This window comes from Mustelus asterias, chromosome 9 (assembly GCF_964213995.1).
Source record: "Mustelus asterias chromosome 9, sMusAst1.hap1.1, whole genome shotgun sequence".
Lineage (NCBI taxonomy): Eukaryota > Metazoa > Chordata > Chondrichthyes > Carcharhiniformes > Triakidae > Mustelus > Mustelus asterias.
This window is the reverse complement of record NC_135809.1, coordinates 31,005,977-31,029,919: the sequence shown is the minus strand read 5'-3', so window position 1 is coordinate 31,029,919 and position 23,943 is coordinate 31,005,977. Positions and strand designations below refer to the sequence as shown.

The window sequence follows — 23,943 nt, the reverse complement described above, 5'->3', positions numbered from 1 at the left end:
GACTCCACTGCTACTGCACTTGCAGTTTAGCACCAAATGGGAGCAGAGTAGCTCATCCAAGATCAGAAAATGACCCAAGCTGAATGATCCCATAATTAAACATTTGAGAAAACAATAGCAGAAACTATGTAGGTCACCGTATAGGCAATACACCAACAGGTAGAAATTTTTTTTTAAAAATGATTTGCCAGTGTGCAAAAAAATTAAGAATTTATCAGTGGAAATCTATATAATTTTACATGTCGTGTAACGCTAACACAAAGCTGCATAGCATCCTCTATTGATTTTGGACGTTGTCGCTGTGTCTGCGTGGGTTTCCTCTAGTTTCCTCCCACAGTCAAAAGATGTCCAGGTTAGGTTGTTAGGCCATGCTAAATTGCCCCTTAATGTCAGGGAGACTACTAGGGTAAATATGTGGGTTTACGGGGGTAGGGCCTAGGTGGGATTCTTGTCAGTGCAGGCTTGATGAGGGCTGAATGGCCACCTCCTTGCACTGCCAGGATTCTATGATAGTATTACATACAAAACTTGGACCTCAAGAATTTGAAGAAAAAACAAAAGTAACTTACAGTAACGAGGACACTACTGTGGTTGCCAAACTTCTGGAACAGTTGTGTACATTCTGTAGTCTTCAGAATACATCATTAAAGCAAGGAGAGTCGTAATAACCTCAACAACAATATACCTTGCTCAAGGAAGGAGATATAAATGAGAGTGATGACAGCGATTACCCCAGAAACTGATGATAAAATATATCTACAGTTTATAGCATTTTATAATCCTTCATAATGGATTACTACTTCAAATACAATCCTTCTTGTTATGTAGGCAAACATAGCAACAAATTTACAACAATAAAATCTCCAAATTATCAATGAGATGAGTGACCATTTGAACTGTTATTAGTAATCGTCACAAATTCTGCATCACCTGCCACTCCCATAAGCACACTGGCGTTTCCTACCACCTAGAGAACATTTTAATTGCACAAGATGTAGTTAAACAATAACATAACCTGAAGGATTGTAACAATACAATCTCTTGTTGAGGGAAACATACTATAATCTCATCTGTCATCATGTCTTTCTAGAAAGTAGGCTGAAAAGCACTTTTGTGAAATCTTGCCAATAAAATAGTTTATTCTGCATCAAACATGTGAATGAGCAAGATATAGTTTCCATAATTCCTTCGTTCTCGGGTCATAAATCACAAAAGTACACAACAGTGCACCAGACTTCAACCCGGCATCAGTTCAAAGGAATAAGCAGCTGGAAAGGCATTTCTAAAGGGCCTAAATACTGCTCTGCATAGGAATGCAAGAAGATGATCAGCAGAGGCACGAAGGTCTCAAACTGAAGGGCAAAGGAAGCAGACTGAAGCCAGCTTTTATTAGTTCCGTTGGTTGTGTCACATTTGCACTTATTTTGCCAGTTTTCACTGTCCGGTATAGACAAATGTGCCGGACAGGACATCTTAGCGCACGTTCCCCTCAGCACAGACTGCAATGTAAATTTCAAGGTAATTTCTGCAATCCAGGAAACTTTTGTCCCAACCAAACAGGAGGCATCTGAAATGGTAATCTAAATGTGTTAATATTTTAGATTGGGAATTGAAACTATAACTTCCTGACTCAAGAACATCAGCTTCATTCAGTTTATAACATGGGCCAACCTCCCATTTTCCATGCTACAAAGTGTTCATCCAAAACTTTCCTGCCTGTATCCTAACTCACACCAACTCCTGTTCAGCCATCACCCATGTGCTTGCTCACCTAGATACTTTCTGTACCTGCATACGAGCTTTTTGCAACTGATATACCAGGACACAGACCCCTCTGTACAGAGTTGTGCAGCCTCTCTGTTTAGTTTTTTAAAATTCTTTTCTATTCCAAAATGGACAAGTTCACATCCACCCATGTTATACTCTATCTGCCAAATTTTTGCCACTCACTTAATCTGCCCATATCCTTTCGTAGGCTCTCTACCTCATCTTGACAACTTACTTTCCTCCCCATCTTATCAGCAAATTTAGCTATCGTATCTTTGGTCCCTTCATCCGAGTCATTGATAGAGTTTATAAATACTTGAGGACCCAGCAGTAACCCCTGTGGAATTCCTCGTTACAGCTTGCCAACCTGAAAATGACCCATTTATCCTTACTCTCTGTTTCCTGTTAGCTGACCAATCCTTCATCCAAGCTAATATGCTCCCCCACACCACGTGATCATATCTTGTGAAGTGCCCTGAGGAAATCCAAGTACACCACATCTACAGGTTCCCTTTATCAACCTTCAATGTTACCTCATTGAAAACACATCTAATAAATGAATCACCATTTCCCTTACACAAAGCCATGTTGGCTCTGTCTGATCACATTGTGATTTTCTAAGTATCCTGACATAATGTCCTTAAATAACAGATTCTAACACTTTCCTAATGATAACATTAGACTAACTGGCCTATAGTTGCAGGCTTTCTGACTCCCTCCTTTCTTGAATAAGGGAGTTACATTTGCTATGGGACCGTTCTAGAATCTATGGAATTTGGGAAGATTATAACCAATGCATCTACGAACTGTGACACCACATCTTGGCTCCTTTTAAGACTCTAGGATGCAGGCTATCAGGTCCAGGAGACATATCAGCATTTAGGTCTAATACTTTTCCTGGGTGATGGTGATTATTTTAAATTCATCTCTCCTGATCACCTCTTGATTTTATTTTATATTTGGGCAGTTTCTAAATCTTCAGCAGTGAAGACAGCCAAAATACCTATTCAATGCCTCCATCATTTCTTTGTTTTCCATGATCAATTCCCCGACTCTCTCTCTCTCTCTCGAGAAGACTAACACTTGCTTTAGTTACTCTTTTCCTATTCAAATAAGTATACAAACTCTTACTATCTGTTTTTAAATTGCAAGCTAACTTTCTCTTGTTCTCTGCTTTCTGCCTCTATCTTTTTAGTCATTTTTTGCTGGTTCTTAAAGCACGCAACACACAAGAAATAAAATTTTGAAGTTAATTTATTAGTCACAACTAGGCTTACACAATTAGAAGCAGAAACAGGCCACCTGGCCCTGCAAACCTGCCCCGCCATTCAATATGATCATGGCTGATCTGTGCTGGCCTCAACTCCTTTTCTCTGTCATTTCCCCATTTCCCTCTATTCCTCGATCTATCAAATATTTATTCACATCCACTTTAAATACTTCTAATGATCCAGCCTCCACCACCATCTGAGGCAGAGAATTCCAGAGATTCACCACCCTCTGATAAGAAATTTCTACGCACCTCATTTTAAACTAATTCTTGTAGCTATGTCCCCTTGTTTGAGACTCTCCAACTAGTGAAAACATCTCACCATCTACCCTGTCGAGCCCCCTCAGGATCTTGTATGTTTGAATATGGTAACTCTCATTCTTCTAAACGCCAAGGAATACAGACTGGCCAATCCTCTGACCTATCACTAATCTTTGCACGTTGCTGCAGTTTTTCTTTCAATTTAATAATATCCTTGACTTTATTATTTGGCTATGGGTGGTGCATCCTTCTTAAACAGCCTCTCTCTCTCATTGGGATAAACCTTTGCTGTCTGCCACTACAACTCTACTGTCCTACCTTCAAACCTGGATTCCCAATTCACCCTGATTAATGCAAAATACTGTGGATGCTGGAATCTGAAACAAAAACAGAAAGTGCTGGAAAATCACAGCAGGTCTGACAGCTTCTGTGGAGAGAGAATAGAGGTGGCATGGTGGCTAATACTGCTGCCTCACAGCGCCAGGGACCCGGGTTCGATTCCCAGCTTGGGTCACTGCTCATGCGGAGTCTGCACATTCTCCTCATGTCTGCGTGGGTTTCCTCCGGGTGCTCTGGTTTCCTCCCACAGTCTGAAAGATGTGCTGGTTAAGTGCATTGGCCATGCTAAATTCTCCCTCAGTGTACCCAAACAGGGGCTGGAGTGTGGCGACTAGGGGATTTTCACAGTAACTTCATTGCGTGTTGATGTAAGCCTACTTGTGACACTAAATAAAAACTTTAACTTTAGAGCTAACATCCCGAGTCTTGATACTCCTTCGGATGCCCTGCTGAGGGTTTCCAGCATTTCCCGTTTTTGTTCACAATTCATCCTGACCAGCCCTTCCTTAATTACACCCTCATAGTTACATTTATTTAGCTATAAAACACTAAAGGAATCACACTTCTCACTTTCAAAGTGAACATGAAATCCTATCATATTGTGACCAGTCAATTAGGTACTCCTTAAAGAAGTTGATTAATCTCATCTCATTGCACATTGAAACTCCCAGCCCTCCTCCCTCTGTTTCAATACAAAGTCCCAGCCCTGCTCTCGCCGTTTCAAACACACTATTTATATGAATAGTCCAGTTAACTCTGCAGTCAATAGCAATTCCAGGATGTTGATGATTGAAGATTCACTGATGGGAATACCATTGAATGTCAAGGGTGATGGCTAGATTCCCTCTTGGAGATTCTCATTGACTGGCACCAACTTTACTTGCCACTTATCAGCCCAAGCCCAAATGTCGCCACGGTCTTACTGCACACTTGCATGGACTGCTTCAGTGTCTGAGGAGTTGTGAACATTCCCAGTCTGATTTTATGACGGAAGAAAGTAATTGTTGAAGCATGTGAAGATAGTTGGGCCTTGGATACCATCCTGAGGGACTCCTGCATTGATGTCCTGGAACTGAGAAGATTGACATCTAACAGCGACTATCATCTTCCTTTTCACTAGCTAAGGCTCCAACCATTGCAGAGGTTTCTGCTAGATTTCCACTCCAGTTTTGATTGGATTCCTCGAAGCACACTCGATCAAGTGCGATTTTAACATCAAGGGCAATCACTCTTACCTCGCCTCTGGAGTTCAGTTCTTTTGTCCATGTTTGGACCAAGGCTGCGAGTGAACTTGGTAGAACCCAGATTGAGCAGGTTATTGCTCAGCAAGTGTCACATGATAGCACCAATGACACCTTCCATCACTTTACAGATGATTGAGAGTAAACTGATGGAGCATAATTGGCTGGATTGAATTTGTCCTGCTTCTTCTGGACATGATATACCTGGGCAATATTCCACATCATCAGGTGAATGCCGTTGACTTCGCTGGACTGGAACAGCCTGATTAAGGGTGTTAGTAGTTCTGCAGCATAAATCGTCAGTGCTACAGCTGGCGGAATGTTATCAAGTCTCGGAGCTGTTGCTGTGTCCACTGATTTCATGTGACGTCAAGAGATAGGCAAGTAGAATTAGCTGAATTCTAGCATCCATAATGGCAGGGACAGCAGGGAAGAGGCTGGGTTTGTCCTTCTGGCTAAAGATAGTTGGAAATACAATAGTCTTGTTTTTTGCATGAGCAAACGACATTGGACTCTGTCATATTACACTTCAAAGAAAAGGGTGTGAACACAAATTGACCGCAAAAGAACATAGGCATATTTTCCTTTGTTTGCTCTACCAGACACGCTTACCAGCCACAGGAGTGTCAATAGTTTGGATCTTTAAGTCTACACTTAGGCAATAAAATTCATTTTGCTCCACAAAGAATAGAGTATTCATCATTATTCAAGCAATGCTTCTTGTAAAATGCTTCAAAATAAATGTGTTTATCTACAGTCCGGTGCACCAAGCAGATGAATGCTTGAGCAAAGAATAGTCTGCATTTAGAATAAGCAGCTGGTTAGTAGGAACTTTGGTGAGTGATGCACATATTATTTGCCTGTACTAGCATTGCCCAAACTAGAGCTCCTCATGCCACATCAGTCGGTTAAGCTAGATGCTTTCTGTGTGCTGTTCTGGGAGGAAGCAACTGCACATCGGGGCATCCCTACAACGTACCAGAAGCCAGCAACTGAAACATTCACCAAATATCTTTGTACAGTAATACATTCTAATATGTAAACAGAGAAACTATTCCCCCTTCTGCATTCCCTTCGTACCCGACTGATGACATCTTTGACCGGCCTACCTTTTTTTGTTCTTCCACGGGATCCGGGCATCGTTGGAAGGCCAACATTCATTCCCCATCCCTAACTGCCCTTGAACTGAGTAGATTGCTCAGCCATTTCAAAGTCACACACATTGCTGTGAATCTGGAGTCACATTTAGGCCAGAGTAGGTCAGGATGGCAAATTTCCTTCCCTAAAGGATATTGGTGAACTGGATGGGTTTTGACAACAATTGATGTCAGTTGCCACGGTCACAGTTACTGAGACTAGCTATATATATTCCTGATTTACTAATGCAATTTAAATTCCATCAGCTGGTGAACCCATGTCCCCAGAACACTAACCTGGGCTTTTGGATTACTCACCCAGTGACATTGCCAGTATGTCACTGTCTTCCTCACTACCCACCCCTCACATGGAGCATCAACTTGGCAGTTCTCTCACCTCTGAGTCACAAAGTCTCTGGTTCAAAACCCATTCCAGAAATTGAGCAGAAAAGTTGATGTTGACACTTCAATGCAGTACTGAAGATATTTTTCATGGTTAGAGGTCACCATCTCTTGGATGAGATAATAAACTGCCTGCTCTGGGGGATGTAAAACGTTTCATGGCACTATTTTGAAGAGCCGGGAACATATCCTGGCCAATATTTACTGCTCAATCAGACATACGTATGAATTAGGAGTAGGCCATTCAGCCCTCTTCACTATTTGATAAGATCATGGCTCATCTAATTGTGGTCTCAAATCTACTTTCCAGTCTATCTGCTAAATCCCTTTACTCCCTTATCAATCAAGAATGTAACTCAGCCTTAAAAATATTCAATGACCCTACCTCCACTGCTATCTAATTTTACAGACCAATAACCCTCAGAAGAAATTTCTTCACATTTTCGTCTTAAAGGGGAAACTCTTTATTTTTAAATTGTGTCACTTAGCTCTAATCTTTCCCGCAAGTGGAAAGAGCCTTTCAGAATCCACCCCATCAATTCCCCTCATAATCTTTCAGGTTTCACTCAGATCATCTCTCATTCTTCTCTATTCCAATGGACACAGGTCCAACCTATCCTCACAAGATAACCCCTACATCCACAGGAATCAGTCAAGTGAACCTTCTCCGAACCATTTCTAATGCTCATTATATCCTTTCTCAAGTATGGAGATCAAAACCGTATAGTGTTCCTGATGTGGTCTCACCAAAGCCCTTATCAACTGTAACAAAATTCCCCGACTTTTACATTCCATCCCCCTTGCAATAAACAATGACATTTCATTCGTATTCCTAATCACTTGTTGTATCTGCATGCTAAACTTTTGTGGTTCATGTACCAGGACATCCAGATCCCTCTGTACTCAGACTTCAGCAATCTCTCGATTCAAATGACATATTGCTTTTCTATTCTTCCTGCCAATGTGGACAAATTTTCCCACAAGTTATACAAAACACAGAAGTGAACTTGGAACACCAATTCTTAATTGTTTATTTTGCGATTTGATGTAATGTGAGGAAAGATATGCAGACCAGTGAGGAACGGTTACGTCTTGTTTCAATCATTCAAACAAAAGAATGTGCATAAACTGTAAAACAGACAAGAAAGGCCACAATACAAAACTCAATTAACTGCAGTAATATCTACGTGCACACAGTATACTTTAATTTATCCAGTTCCACATCTACATTCCATAATGTCCCTTGTCCTAAAATACCACTCCATAATGTTTACCTTTATAAGCCAAACCCAGCAAATAGTAACCACACATGATTTATCTTTATTTAGGAAGCCTTCTTGGATTCAGCACAGAATCTGAGGTTTTCAAAACGGCAGCTTTTTGCATAAGCTTGCTTTTAGGAGAATTTCTATTTCCAACTGGGCATGGCCATCATCTTATCTGTTCACCCTGCTCTTCCTCTCTTCCCTGCAGTACAGAGTCAACCCTGCTACTGATATACTGTTCTTTTCTCTTTTGATGCTAGTCTGTCTGGACAGTGCCTTAAGAACCATGCAAGTGACATGCGTTCTTACGTCGCCAGTTTGAACCCATCTCTTCTGTATTTTTAATACCTATAACTCTATACCTTTCTGTTCATCATTTCACTTAAGTGAATATCTGGTTCCCTGCTGCCAAGCAAATTTGCATATCAAACACCGTCCAGGGAGCTGCATTCTTATCAATTCCCCTTTTATCCAATTCATTAAACTTTATTCTATCCAAAACTTCCTTTATCTTCATTTAATTTAATTCCCAAAATCTTCAATTTAAACAAAGACCGTGACACTTTGTAGACTCTTACACCCTACCCACAATTTACCTATCTTTGTGTCATTTACAAATATAGCTACCATACGTTTGCACCCTTCATCCAAATTATATAGATTGTAGATAATTGATGCCCCAGCATACCACTAATTACAACTTGCCAACTCAAAAATGACCCATTTATCCTTCCTCTCTGTTTCCCGTTAGCCAACCAATCCTTTGTCCATGCTAATATGTTTTTCCCCTATGCCGTAACTCCCTATTTTGCTTTAACATGACAAACATCAGAAAAACAGGTTAGTTGGTCATTATCACATTGCTATTTGTGGGAGTTTGCTGTCTGCAAAGTTTGCAGCCATGTTACCTGCATTACAAAAGTAACTACACTTCAAAAATACTTGATTGGCTATCAAGCCCTTCAAGATGTCCGGTGGTTGTGAAAAATGCTATATAAATGCATGTCTTTTGTTCGTTTACACAGTGCTACCCCAGTGGTTGCGGCATGGTTGAAGCTGCTGACTTCTATTACAAGATGGTTGCAGGTGGCCTTGCCAGATGACCTTGTGCATCTCTGGCCAAGGAAGACAATTCTTCCAACAGAATGACCAGATGAGAGAGAAATTTCAGGCTTTAAGCAATTCTTACTTAATATAAAATGCATTTCTCCAACATCTCATTCCTATCTAGATTTCATAGAATCCCTACAGTACAGAAGGAGGCCACTTGGCCCATTGAGTCTGCACCGACAAGAATCCACCTAGGCCCCATCCCTGTGACCCCACATATTTACCCTGTTAATCCTCCTGACACCAAGGGGCAATTTAGCCAATCAACCTAACGGATTGTCATTTAATTGGGAAACAAAGATTTATGTGGATGACTTATCACAAAATAAGTGGAAATGTGGAATTAAAGGAGGCAATCCAGAAACTACAAAAGGACCACACAAAAAAAAGTGTGCCTAACAAGTATAAAATCTCACAACACCAGGTTAAAGTCCAACAGGTTTATTTGGTAGCACGGCGCGATCTGCTTGGAGATCCTTTCCAATTTGAGCCGGCAGATTGCAATGTCCAAATAAACCTGTTGGACTTCAACCTGGTGTTGTGAGACTACTTACCTAATCAACACTAAGCAGGGGTCATTTTAACTTTCAGCAGTTTCACAGGTTTGCTCCAATGGATAAAATAAGATGGGCAGAATGGCACTCCTCACTCAGAAGTTTCTTATGAGCAAAACGAAAAATCTTATTTGCCAAAGCCAGTCAGTCTAATAGTGGAAAGAAACATCATTCCTGATCAGTTCATAATGCTGCTATGTAGTCATTGATCTTGTATGGGTGCATTCAGGAGGGGATAAAGGTGATGTATTTACAATAGGATGATCCTGCTTTGATTTTTGGAAAATCTTACTGCTGCATCCTCCACAATAATTATAGCTACTGATAGTTACTCAACATAGAGATAATTTTGCATTGTTTAGATAAAGGTAGTGGAGAACACCCACCAGGAGCAAGATAGTCACATGAAATTTCTAAAGAGTGGGACAGAGCAGCCGAAAGAGCAACTGTCTCTGGTAAGTCGAGAAGGCTGGGGTCTATTAATGTCTTGGAAAGTGGAAATAACAAGTACATCAGGGTGGAGGAGAGCGTGGAGGTAGGGAAAGGCAAAGCCATGTACGGATTTAAAAGGAAAAGCAAGAATCTTCAAAGTTGATTCTCTAGCACATGGGACGTGATGAGGCAAGAAAAGACACGCCCAAAGGGAGAAGTAGGGACAGAAATGAATGGTTTTTCAGCTAAAAAAAAAATCAGTCCTGATAATGGTTGGATGCTGAAACACCCAGGAGATCAGTCAGCACTTGAACAGATGAGTTAACATTGCAGATAAAGCCTTGGGGTGAGAATGGGCAACTGGCTGGTTATGTTAGACCAATCCTAGGAACTTCAGAATGGAAATCAATGAACATTGCAGGTGTTGCTGTAAGATCTCTGAAATGAACAAACATACAATCTCACTCATGCTTCAAAACTAAGAGACAATAAGTCTTAATGGTGAACCCATTCTCTTTGGAGGAGACCTTTAAGATTGCTGCTCATCTTTGGATTCAACTGCACTAGGGATTCTCTCAAAATCAGAAAAATTTGTAGCAACATTGGGAATGAACACTTTGACTTCATATCATCAAATAAAAGCTGGAATTAAATGCTAGTTTCAACAACAGTAACCATAAAACCTTTACTGATAGTCATAAAAACCCATCTGGTTCACTAATGTCCCTTAGGGAAGGGAACCAGCCGTCCTTATCTGGTCTGGCCGACATTTGACTCCAAACCCACAGCTAAGTGGTTGACTCTACAGCACCCTCTAATGGCCAAGAAAACCACTCAGTTCCAGGGTAATTCTGGGTGGGCAACAAATACTGGGCTTTATCAGCGCCACCCACATCCCATGAAAGAATAAACAAATAACAGGGGCGATTCTCCCAGCCCGCTGTGCTGCTCTAGCACTGCAACAGGCCAGGAGACATCAGTGCAGGTCATTTAGCGGGCTCCGCGCGTCTCCATGGCAAAGCTTTTTGGAGTTATCAGCTCCGGACTGTTTTCCAGAGCTGATTTAAATATTAGGTCATAGAATGCCTACAGTGCAGGAGGTGGCCATTCGGCCCATCGAGTCTGTACCGACCGCAATCCCACGCAGACCCTATCCCCATAACCCCATGCATTTACCTTAGCTAGTCCCCCTGATACGAAGGAGCAATTTAACATGATCAATCCACCTAACCCATACATCTTTGGACTGTGGGAGGAAACCGGAGCACCTGGAGGAAACCCACGCAGACACAGGGAGAATGTGCAAACTCCACACAGACAGTGACCCAAGCCAGGAATCGAACCTGGGTCTCTGGCGCTGTGAGACAGCAGTGCTAACCAGTGTGACACCATGCTGCCCATGAAATCTCCATTTGCATATCTTCAGACTGAAGTCTCCGGGCTCGCTAGCGTCGCCCCCCAGCCAGGAGTGGTCCACTCCAACGGGTTCACTACTGCTCCCCACTAACAGGGCATAGGTGGCACCAACCCCGCTGGAGGGAAGAGAGGCCATTGAGGCCCTCCCAGGTTGAGGGTAGGGGGTGCCCCCTGGGCATTGCCCAAGAGACAGGCGCAATGCCCAAGGGGCACCTTGGCACCCCCCACCCAGGCATCAGGCAGTGCCAAGGGGGCAGGGCCAGAGGGGCAGGGAGATCATTGGAGGTAGGGGGTCCCGCTGCCACTCTGCCAGAGGATTGCTGGGAGATGGAGTGAAGGGGGTGATCGGGACTGTCCTGGGAGGCCAGAAAAAAAAAAGGGTGGGGGGCGGGGGATTGGGGGGTTCAGAGTGGCAGCCATGGGGGGTTGCAGGGCAGCAGTCAGGCTGACCAGCGATCAGGAGACTGACAATGCGGGGCCAGTGTGCATGCACCAATCTCTGTGCTGACAAATCGTCGCATGCGCAGTGTCCCACTCAGCGCTTTGCTGCCTCAGCCTCTCCAACAAGAATAAGCCCTGCCCCCTGATTTTCAGAGTGAATCTCGCTAGTGCACTCTGCAGTGCTCAGAGTGTGGGAGGTTCATTCTGAAAATCCCACTAAAAGAATCGGCGGGAGTTACTCCAATTTTTATGCGAATTTGGCACTTGGGGAATGGCCCTCAACATACCTTAAACCAAAAATCCTGTGGGGGCCAAAAGGTCGAAACAGATGCAACCAATAAAAACCTTGATTGAAGAATGTCTAGCAAGGAGTTTTGCAGAGATGGATGGAAGGAAATGGAGACAGTCAATTGGAATTTAAACATGAAAAAAAATCCATGCATGAGCTAAAAGCATGGAATCTGATATGTCTTTGAACTGAATATATCCAGCTGATAGCTTAGGGATCAGAGTTTTACCTAATTGCCTCAATATGTTGTTGAACCAGTATTGCACTGCAGCAATGCTTGTGCACTTGATCTGAGCCTTTAGATTCAGTTCCACAAAAGACCTGACATTTAATAAATGTATTTAATTTGCAATACCATTTCACCAAAGCTAGGTTAAGTAGAATAGGCTATAATATAGATGTCAGAATAATATTTGTATGATCTATGGTGCACCCTGTTACAATGATTATCTCAATAGACCACTGCCAACAACAGTTATTCTAAAGTGAACCTCCTATGGTAATTTTTGCACGTTCTAGAATGAACAATGTGCACTTTCACAGGCCTTTTGGTTGCTTTGGGCTGAGCAAGTAATGGGGAATCATTATTTTTGTCTTTTTGCATCAGAGGGGGGGGGACAAAGAAATGCTTATGTTAATAGATTTTGCAATCATAAGGGCTTAAAGCCTTTCCAACATGCAGCATTGGAATACTCCAATGTAGGTTTACCCACTTGGTGAATAGGTTGAACTTGTGCTGCTGTAATCAGTGAAAGAATAATAATTGGAACGCTATGGACTTAGTACGAGTGAGGTGCAGAATATGTCTAGGGGGATTCGCGGTGTGCCATTGTTTTAAGATTGCAAGTGAATCGAGACAGAATAAATATGGTCAGATCTACCACTGCAAACTACTTTTTCCAGCTATATTTTTGTAGACAGAATTTAAATTATTTGTTAGTGTTTTTTTTCCAGAAATATTTTAGTTAGCACTTTATTTTGGATGACAGTGTAGTATCCAACAACGTCTAATTATGATGCGTTGTTGAAACTGTTCCAGGAGTTAGCAAAAGTTCACTGTGGTTCAAGCACTGTTAGACAAAAGACATGCCACAAAGAGCCTGATTACCACATTGCAGATATGCTACTTCCAGGAATCTGGACCAGGCCTATGTAAAATATTATCACCTCAATCTTCCTAACCTCAGAATAAGAATTATTGGGAAATAATGGAGGCACAAGGAAAAATTGCTAAAGCAAGACATCAAGAGGAAACTTGTTACTAGGATGCAGCCGAAATAAAATTGTTCTTTCATAAAGCTTCAGTGTAAACAGCTGATCAGTGGACATCCCGGACGAGCCCTCACTTGTTGGGGCGGCACGGTGGCACAGTGGTTAGCACTACTGCCTCACAGCGCCAGGGACTTGGGTTTGAATCCTGGCCTGGGTCACTGTCTGTGTGGAGTTTGCACATTCCCCCTGTGTCTGCGTGGGTTTCCTCTGGGTGCTCTGGTTTCCTCCCACAGTCCAAAAATGTGCAAGTTAGGTGAACTGGCCATGCCAAATTCTCCCTCAGTGTACCTAAACAGGTGCCAGAGTGTAGCGACTAGAGGATTTTCACAGTAACTTCATTGCAGTGTAGCAAGAAGACTTCTTGTGACTAATAAATAAACTTTATTACTTGGAGTGAACTGCTGATACAGTATAAAGGGAACTCTTAATTGGAGCTACTGTGCATGTTTTATTTCATCGGATATAGACAGGGCCTCTGTCATTCTGTGGCCTTGGAATTCAATGCAAGTTGCAGAATCTCTGCACTGCCATTTCCTTTCATATTCATTCTCAAATTTCGCCAATGTAACAATTTTTGGAACAAACTTATCAATTTCAAATACTGTCAGGTGGTGACTATCTTCAAATGCCATTAATATGCAGCTCCCCAATTCCCATATATTGAAGTGTGCTAGGCATGATATACATGTGGATTATATAACCTATTGACCCAAGTTTCCAAATCAGTTTACTCGAAATGTTTGTTTAGGAGATAAACACACAGACTAAAAATCTGCAAATCAATACACTTCAGAAAACTGGTCCAAAGATGTGCGGGTTAGGTGCATTGGCTATGCTAAATTGACCCTAGTGTCAGGGGGACTGGCAAGGTAAATACGTGGGGTTACAGGGAAAGGGCCTGGGTGGGATTGTTATCCGTGCAGGTTCAATGAGCCGAATGGCTTCCTTCTGCACTGTAGGGATTCTATGATGTTAAACGGTGCCAGTTTAATCTAAGACATCAGATCTTCAATAGCTGCTAAGGAGCCTTACCTGTGAAAAGACCAAGGTGACTGCTATTACAGTAAACAGCAGAATTCTGATGCCAAGCACAGTACGTTGCTTTTAAACAGTTTAAAACTCACCTGTTTAGCAATGCTTTATGCAGTGCTCTAAAGACCTGATTTTGAGGAGTTGCCCTTAATCTACATTTTCATCTTTGAGGAGGCAGAAGTTAACTGAAAATTCTAAGCAGTCTCAGCATAGTGAGAAGCAAAAAGGCAATTTGGGCTCTGCATGAAATTGTAGACGTGATTAAAAAAAAACAGGAAATCGAGAATCAAATGAAGGAGACGTTTGTGTGAAGTCCATTAAGCAAATGGAGTCAACTGAAAGGCAGCTTTAATTTCATCGAGTTTTCAGAGACAGAAAACTATATTGTCTTTTTACAGCTTACAGGGAGGTTTTCGTGGCTGATAAATTACTCCACATTATATCTTCCCTGCAAACATTTCAGAAACATCATACCAGTACATAAGCTGCAACATCTATATAGGCACTAGTATGGCTCAGATGTCAGTCATGGCTCAGTTTGTAATACTCAATCCGGAGTCAGAAGATTGTGGATTTGAGTCTTACCTCGGGTGAAGTTTAGGTTGACACTTCAGTGCAGTGGTGCTGCCATCTTTTAGATCATAACATTAAACCATGGTTCCATCTGCTCTTTCAGGTGGAATTAAAAAATCCCGTGGCACTGTTCCAAACAGGACAATGAGTTTTCCTCGGTACCTTGGCCAATATTGAATTCTCAGCCAATATCACTAAAATAGATTGTCTGGTCATTATCACATTGGGGTTTGTGGGACCCTGCATAAATTGTCTGCTCCATATAATAGCGAGTGACGCTTCAATGTAAAATGCTTTGAATGTCCTGAGGGTGTGAAAGTATCTACACAAGTGTAAGCACTTTCTTTCTATATTTTGGCTTTAACTGCATTATGTGTGATCAATCTTTCACAAGATATCTGCAGCAACAACAAATTGCATTTCAATAGTCTTCCTTACAGTGATTAATGAGGTTTAAAATGTGTATCCTATGATTCAAAGATTTGAGCAGGAGAACAGAGAACAATGAATTATATAAAGGCAACAATGTTTAAAGGAGATGTTTTGAAGGTAAAGAAGGAAATGGCAACATTTTAAAAAGAGATTTGCAGAAGTTCGGGGTAAAGCAACCAATGGTGGAGAAGAATGAACAGGAATGAGTGGTAATATGTTGTCGGGAAAGGAAAATATATGTGTGAGGACGTACAGATGGAGGTGATGACTCAGATGTAGACGGAAGCAATAAAAGAGCTTGCATTTATACAGCATCTTTCACAACCTCAGCATGTCCCAAAGTACTTCAACTGATTAAGCATCTCAGCAGTTCGTCACTGTTGATGTTGGGGAAAATGGCAGTTAATACGTACCCATCAAGATACCGCAAAAAGTAATGAGGTACATCACTAGATAATGTTTTAGTGATTTTGATGGAGGGATTAATGTTGACCAGAACACCAAGAGAGCTCCTCTTCTTCAAAATGCGCCACGGACCTTTTGCATTTGCCCGTGAGCAGATGGAGCCCCCATTTAACACCTTATCTAGAATGCAACATGTCTGACAGCACTGCATCCAAGTGTCAGCCTCAATTGTGTGTTTAAATCTCCAGAGGAGAGCTTAACTGAGGCAAGAATGCGATGATTAAACCAAGGCTGTCACCACCAAAGCCAAAGGAATGTGAAAAGAAGGTTTGGGATCTTGATTCAACATGCTGGAATACAAGAAATTAAGCGAGCTTGTTAGGACGGAGATGAGTGCTGCCCACATGTCATGGCGATCGGAATACCACAAGTGCACAGATGATGACGGCATAATCAGGAAATTAAAACAATCACACCCAGAGGCAGCTGTTTCAGTCCAATATTATGACCTTATGCCTGACAGATCAGTAATTACACAGCATAATTTGTTGGTATTATAGAGTTATATATTTGGAGATTTGAAAAGAAACCCTTAATTGAGATTTGCTCCTCAGTTTTTTTACCTTTTGGAGCAGAGTGCAGAGACGTGCATCCTCAGTAACCCAATCCCATTTGAAACATGGGTACCAAATTGTATGTAATTTGACATATGGACAGCATTTGTGCCAATTTCCTAAAACATAATCTAAGCGAAGTCAGGGGGAATTGTAGTATCAACAAAAGCACAATGATGAAAATCACCAACTGACCTTGGAGCTGCCATCCAAAACTGTTGAAACACACATCATCTTGGTATTCCAGTGTTCAGCTGCCAGTTCTAGCAACATGAAGGGGAATCCTGCTATTGAGACTAAAAATTCTATCATCCCAAATGATTCAGATAGGTCATGATTTTGTGCAATGTAGTAAAATGGGCAATAGTGAGTCAGCAGCCCATTTCACAATGCGCCCAATTTTTACTTCCATTTCTGGAGATTTGGAAAGCTGTAAAACAGGCTGTCGATTCCAGTTTTGCACACACAATGTATTATCTCATGATCTTCCATCCCTCACTGCTCCATCAACTCCTCCTGACATATACCCACAATTCAGATCTGATGCATGCCCTGTGGAAGAAAATTATCTTTTTAAAAATGAGATACTGTGATGGCAAGGCATGTGTGCTCTGCCCAGAGGCAGGTCCCTTTTCCGCAGACAGTTCATCCGGAGCCATTTTCTCATCAGTTTTTGTGCGTGGTTTGTCTTTGCCTTCTGCTTTCAGAGGTGAGGAAAGGTGGTAAGTCCCAGTCTAATTCAGCTGGAACGGGAAGTAAACCAGCACTGTTAATGTCATTCTGAAACACACACGAACCATCTAACCACTGAGCTAACTGGTACCATATATTGTGATATCAGGGAGTTTTATAATCCTATCACAAATGCACTTTCCCTCCAGGTGTAATATGATTTTTTATTAAGTGAAAATGTCATCAGCTACCTATTTCACCTTCACCTTAGAAATACAAAATGAAATTCTATGCAAGTTAGATGTTGCATTAAATGTACCGCTGCAGCTGTTGCCCTACTATTTTTGCTTTTCCTGGTATGTCTTCAATATAGGAAATACTATCAGTGACACTATTTTAGATTCATCATGCTTTTTAAATGACTCCAAGTATTAATTTGGTGTTGAAGTGCATTGCCCACATTATTACAAGTATTGCAAAATATAACCCAAATAATTTGACAATTCTTCAATATAAAAGAAATGTTACCAACAAATCTGAGAGAATCCTTGTGATATCCAGTAATTTGCTTTTTTGCTCAAGGCTAAAAAATTGACCACAATTGATGAAATTAAGACTTTGCAAATCAAACCTCAAGACTGGATTTCCTATAGGAAGTTGAGCTAACATACACAAGTGAGTGAAACCACACAACAGAGAAGTAGAACTGAACAATATACTTCCAGATATCATCGCCATTTCATTAATGTCGGTAATTTAACAAAAGCAAATGCATACATTTACATGCCTTTCCTTAACTACAGTATCTTAAGTGTTCTTGACTGAATGACAATATCTCACTCTAAAGGACACAATGATAACTTACTCCAGTCATTCCAAAATGGATTACATCGCATGCAACTTTCTCCGATCTTCCCATATGATATTCATCTTCTTCAATTCAACTACGATTAGCATACTTCAAACTAAAATTACTTACGGAATTATGGTTCCAAAATGTATATTTGGTGTAGCCTTTATTTTATTTGGATTTCTCTTGAATGAAATGAACTACTTGTGTGTGTTTTTTTTACATTCGCTAAGGCAGTTACGTGTAGCTTACAGAATCCATCATTCCCAACTTGATACATGTTCTATCGTGAAGTGAAGTGCAATGTTACAACAAATTGAATGCTAAAAACTTATAATGTCCAAATTACTAATATTGTAAACACGTAAAAAAGGAAAAATCTTTACTTAGTTCAATTCTTTGTGATAGCATTAGTAACGGCCCTAATGGCTCCATTCTAAACAAACTAAAGCATTCCTCACTATTGGCATCCAAACATTAAGAAATACTTCCTAATACATTATTGTTTGTGTTAAAATATACCTGTTCATCCTTCCTTCTCCCAGTGAACTACCAAATCAATATAATGGTCAAATGGCTCATTCTTCACAAGATAATGGCCTTTTTAATATCAAGCCTAGTTAACAGCTAGTCTAGCAAATCAAATCCTTTCGAGCAAAATGTTAATTTATCAAACAACGTCATCAATCTTGCAACATTAAATCTTGTTTCACAAAGAACAAATTAGTTTGCATTTATATAGTGCCTTGCATGTCCTTAGGATGCCCCGAAGGACAACAGCATTACTTCTGAAACTTAGTCACTGCATAAATACAAATAAACTAATTTGCGCTCAGTGAGGTTCCATAAGCAAAAATAAGATAGACAATTCAACATTGTTTTCCCCAATTGTTGCTTAAACAAAAGCAATATATCAAGTGAACAATAAAAATAATCAATTATACAAAAAAACTTCTAGGAGTCCAGTGATGAACTGTATTAACAAAGACAGTTGAAAATATTAGTAACCTGAAATGCTTCAAGAAACTGAAAGTTCCCTTATGTTGTCCATCTCAATAACTGCTCCCAGCTATTTCCACAAAGAATTATTATTGAAACAAAATTCAAAATAAACAGAGATAACAAAGGAACAAAAGTCAATCACTTAGTTAATAGTTTATAAGACTATTGCAGTGAGACACGAGGATACTTTACTTTCTCATATTGCATATCACACTTCGATCAATATAAGAAGCACATTTTCTGGCTCACTACGGCCAATGCTACATGTTTACCAGTGGAATAAGTTATCAACATTAGTGATTCAAAGATTCTTGACTTGTGAATGCAAGACTTAACACTATTGCTAGCTCCTTGCAGTACCATGAATTGGGAAATGGACCCATGTTAGTAGCAGCGTATCTATTCTGACAGAAATACAATTACGAGTCAATGTCAATGTATGTGCAGTGCTCAATGAAGTCACAAGCAGAAAACTGTTGACTTGATACAACATCGACAATGCCAACATCCAAAATTACAGCTCAATTATAGTTTTATATTACATCAGCAGATCCATTTCGACCACCTCCGGTGGTCACATCACCGATGCCAGTCTTAACCAATTCAATTCGGCTGCATGGTGGCACAGTGGTTAGCACTGCTGCCTCACAGCGCCAGGGACCCGGGTTTGATTCCCAGCTTGGGTCACTGTCTGTGCAGAGTCTGCACGTTCTCCCTGTGATTTCCTCCGGGTGCTCCGGTTTCCTCCCACATCCAAAGATGTGAAGGTTAGGCGGATTGGTCATGATAAACTGCCCCTTAGTGTCCGAGGATGCGTAGATTAGGGGAATAAATACATGGAGTTACAGGGATTGGGTCTGGGTAGGATACTCCATCGGAGAGTCGGTGCAGACTCAATGGGCTGAATGGCCTGCTCTGCACTGCAGGGTTTCTATGATTCCACGAATTCACTCCATATAATATATATATCTCAAGGCATCAGATACTATAATGGCTATGGGTCCTGACAACATTCCGGCAATAGTACTGAAGACTTCTGCTCCAGAACTAGCCACCTCCCCAGCCAAGCTCTTCCAGTACAGCTACAACACATCAGCATCGGCCATGTGGAAGATTACCCAGATTCGTACAGTCCACATAAGCAGAACAAATCCAATCTGGCAAATTATCGCCCACTCAATCTACTCTCAATCAGCAAAGTAATCCAGAGACACTGTACAAGATCTAGGAACCAGAGTTCGAATCCTATCATAGCAGATGGTGAAATTTCAATACAAATCTGGAATGAAGATGTCTAATGATGACCATGAAACCATTGCCAATTGTCTTAAAAACCCATCTGCTGCACCAATCTCTTTTAGGGAAGGAAATCTGCCATTCTTACCTGGTCTGGCCTACATGTGACACAAATCCACAGCAATGTAGTTGACTCTCAAATGTCCTCTGGAGGGCAATTCTTGGTGGACAATAAATGCTGGCCCAGCCAGCAATGTCCACATCCCATGAATGAAGACAAAGTGATGGAAGGTGTCATCAACCGTGCAAGCGGCACTTAGACAGCTCCAACCCACTTACTGACAACTAGTTGGATTCTGCTAGGGCTCATTGCATCCTTGATCCAAACATGGATGAAACAGTCAAACTCAAGTTGTGATGTGAGAGTGACTGCCTTTGACATCAAGGCAGCATTTGACTGAGTGGGACATCAAGGAGCAAAACTGAAATCAATGGGAATCAATAGTTAGAGTCAGACCTGGCACAATGGAAAATGGTTATGGTTGTTGGAGGAAATTTATTTCAGTCCAAAGACATCACTGCAGGAGTTCCTCAGGATGGTGTCCTGGGACAACCAGCTTCATCAATGACCTTCCCTCCATCACAAGGTCAGAATTGAGAATATTTGCTGATAATTGCAAAACCATTTGCGACTCTCCAAATATGAAGCCACCTATGTCCATATGCAGCAAGACCTGAACAATTTTCAAGCTTGGGCTAATCAGTGGTAAGTGGCAACATTTATGCCACAAATGCCAGACAATGCCCATTTCCAACAAGAAAGAATCCAACCATCTCCCCTTGGCAATATATGGCATTAGCATCACTGAATCCCCACCATCAACATCCTGGGGGTTACCGTTGGCCAAATTCTGAACTGGACCAGCGTTTAAGAGCAGATCAGAGGTTGGGAATTCTGTGGTGAGTGAGTCACCTTCTGACTCCTTAAAGTCTGTCCTCCATCTGCAATGCTCTAAGCCAGGGATATTATAGAATACTCTCCACTTGTCTGGATGAGTGCACCTCCAACAACACTCAAGGAGCTCAATGCCATCCAGGACAATACAGCCAATTTGATTGTCATCACCACCTTAAACATTCACTCTCTCTACCACCGACCCACAATGGAGTAGTGTACACCAAATCCAAGATGCACTTGTATTTATATAGCATCTTAATATAATAAAACATCCCAAGGAGCCAGAAACAAAATATGACCACAAGCCACAGAAGTAGATATTAGAGCAGATGATCATAAGCTTGGTAAAATGGGGTATGTTAAAGAGCATCTTAAGATGAGAGAAGAAGAGAGATTTAGGGAGGGAATTCCAGAACTTAGGTACGAATCAGCTAAAGGCATGGCTGTCAATGGTGGTGAGATTAAAATCTCAAAATGCTTGAATTGAAGTAGTACAGTTATCTAATATTCTCGGGATGGAGAAGATTACAAAGAAAGGGGAAAGGCCATGAGCGGGATATGAAAACAAAGATGAGAAATTTAACATCAAAGCATTGCTGAACTGGAAGCTCATGCGCGTGACCACATGGGTGATGGGCGAATAGAACCTGGCACAAGTAGGGACACAGACAGCAATTTTGAATCACCACAAGCTTATGGAAGGTAGAAATTGGAGGGTATGAATGTGTTGGAATTAACTTTTTGTTTAAAAACTGCAAATCAAGAGAGACTGGCAACTAACATAAAAGAAAATCCAAAAGTCTTCTGTGGGCATAGAAACAATGAAAGGATAATTAAAGGAGGGCTCAGGCCAATTGGGGACCAAACTGTGGATTTACACATGGAGGCAGGGGGTATGGCTGAGGAACTAACTTTGCATCTGTCTTTACCAAGGAAAAAGATGCAACAGAAGTCACAGTGAAAGAGGAGGTAGCTGAGAGATTGGATAGGCAAAATAAATTGATGAACAGAAGGTTTTAGAAGGATTGGTTGATAAGTCACTATGAACGAATGGGGTGTAAAGGATACAGTGTAATGTAAAGATGGAAATTCGCAAAGGCACTGGCATCTTCCCATCCTCCTAAGATTCAAGGGTGGTTCCAAATGACAGGAGATTTGCAAATGTTACACCCTTGTTCAAAAAAGGGTTTTAGGATGATTTCAGCAACTACAGGCCAGTCAGTTTAACCTTTGTGGTGGGATGATATTTTTTGAAAGGATAGTCTGAGACAAAATTAATAGTCACTTGGACAAATGTGGATTAATAAGAAAAGTCAGCACAGATTTGTTAAATGTGTTCAACTAACTTGAATGAGATTTGTAGTGAGGTAACAGAAAGTTAATGAGGCTAATGCAGTTGACATGATGCATATGGATTTCCAAAGGCATTTGATAAAGTGCCAGAAAAGCCTGTCAGCAAAATTGAAGCCCATGGATTAAAAGGGACAGTGGTAGTGTGACAGGAAACAGTAGTGGTGAATGGTTGTTTTCCAGCCTGGAGGAAGGTATAACAGTGGGGTTCCCCAGGGATTGGAACTCGGATCGCTGCTTTTATTGACCTGTATTAATGACTTACGTCAGGCACGGTTTCAAAATGTACTGATGACACAAAATGGGGAAGCATTGTGAATGAGGTTGGTAAAGGCAGGCTGATGGAATGGACAGAGACCCGACAGAATTTATAAATAGAGCCATAAAGTACAAAAGGAAGGCAGTTGTGGGGAACTCTTAAAACAGCAATTCGGCTTCAGTTGAAGTATCCAGTCCAGTTCTGGGTGCTACATTATAGAAAGGATGTGAAGGCTTTCTAGAGGGTGCAGAAAAGATTTACATGCACGTTTCTAGGAATGAGGCACTTCAGTTACATGGATAGTCATGTAATATGCCTTTAAGGGATACTGGCATGACATCACAAGAAGGAAAATGTGTCATGTGATGCAGTCTTAGTTTCACTTTTCCTTTGAGCAGAGCACACACACAGCTCTGATGTCTTCAAGATTTATACCGATGTATAACCATTTCGCTGTACCTACTATTAATAAATGAACCCACAGTGTTGACCTAATCTATTTTGAGCAATTGTTGCCTTGTGTCTTGTACAGTAAATAAGCCCAAGGTATATCATTATCTAATATGACAGATAAGATTGGAGAAGCAGGCACTGTTCTCCTTAGAGTAGAGGAAGTTGAGAGGCAATTTGACGGAGGTGTTCAAAATCATGAGGGTTCCAGACACAGCAGATAGGAGAAACTCTTATTAACCTTACTCATCTCCTGACACTGAGGGGCAATTTAGCATGGCCAATCAACCTAACCTGCACACTCTTTGGCGTGTGGGAGGAAACCAGAGCACCCGGTGGAAACCCCCGTAGACACAGGGAGAACCTGTCTGGACGGAGTCTACAATGACCTAAGCCGGGAATCAAACCTGGGTCCTTGGCACTGTGAGGCAGCAGTGCTAACCACTTGCCACCGTGCCGCCCCATGTTGCATGTGGCTGGGATAAGGATTCAAAATACATGGGGCAATAGGCGAATTCGGCCTTGAAAGTTCACAAGTAGCCCACAGGAAAACAAAAACAGAGTCAAGACATTCAAGAAAGGCCACCTCCATACAATATTACTTCATGTAAGGGAGGCACAGTGGTTAGCACTGCTGCTTCACAGCTCCAGGGACCTGGGTTCAATTCCCGGCTTGGGTCACTGTCTGTGTGGAGTTTGCACGTTCTCCTCGTGTCTGCGTGGGTTTCCTCCGGGTGCTCCGGTTTCCTCCCACAGTCCAAAGATGTGCGGGTTAGGTTGATTGGCTATGCTAAAAAATTGCCCTTAGTGTCCTGAAATGCGTAGGTTAGAGGGATTAGTGGTCGGTGCAGACTCGATGGGCCAAATGGCCTCTTTCTGTACTGTAGGGTTTCTATGTTATGACTCCTCCACAGT

General features: G+C 41.5%; 1 protein-coding gene across 1 annotated transcript in view; it reads right to left on the bottom strand.

Moving 5' to 3' along the window:
• LOC144499054 (dedicator of cytokinesis protein 4-like) overlaps window positions 1-23,943 on the bottom strand; it is a 386,914-nt gene that overhangs the window by 357,560 nt on the left and 5,411 nt on the right. The gene's annotated exons all lie outside the window — the stretch shown is intronic.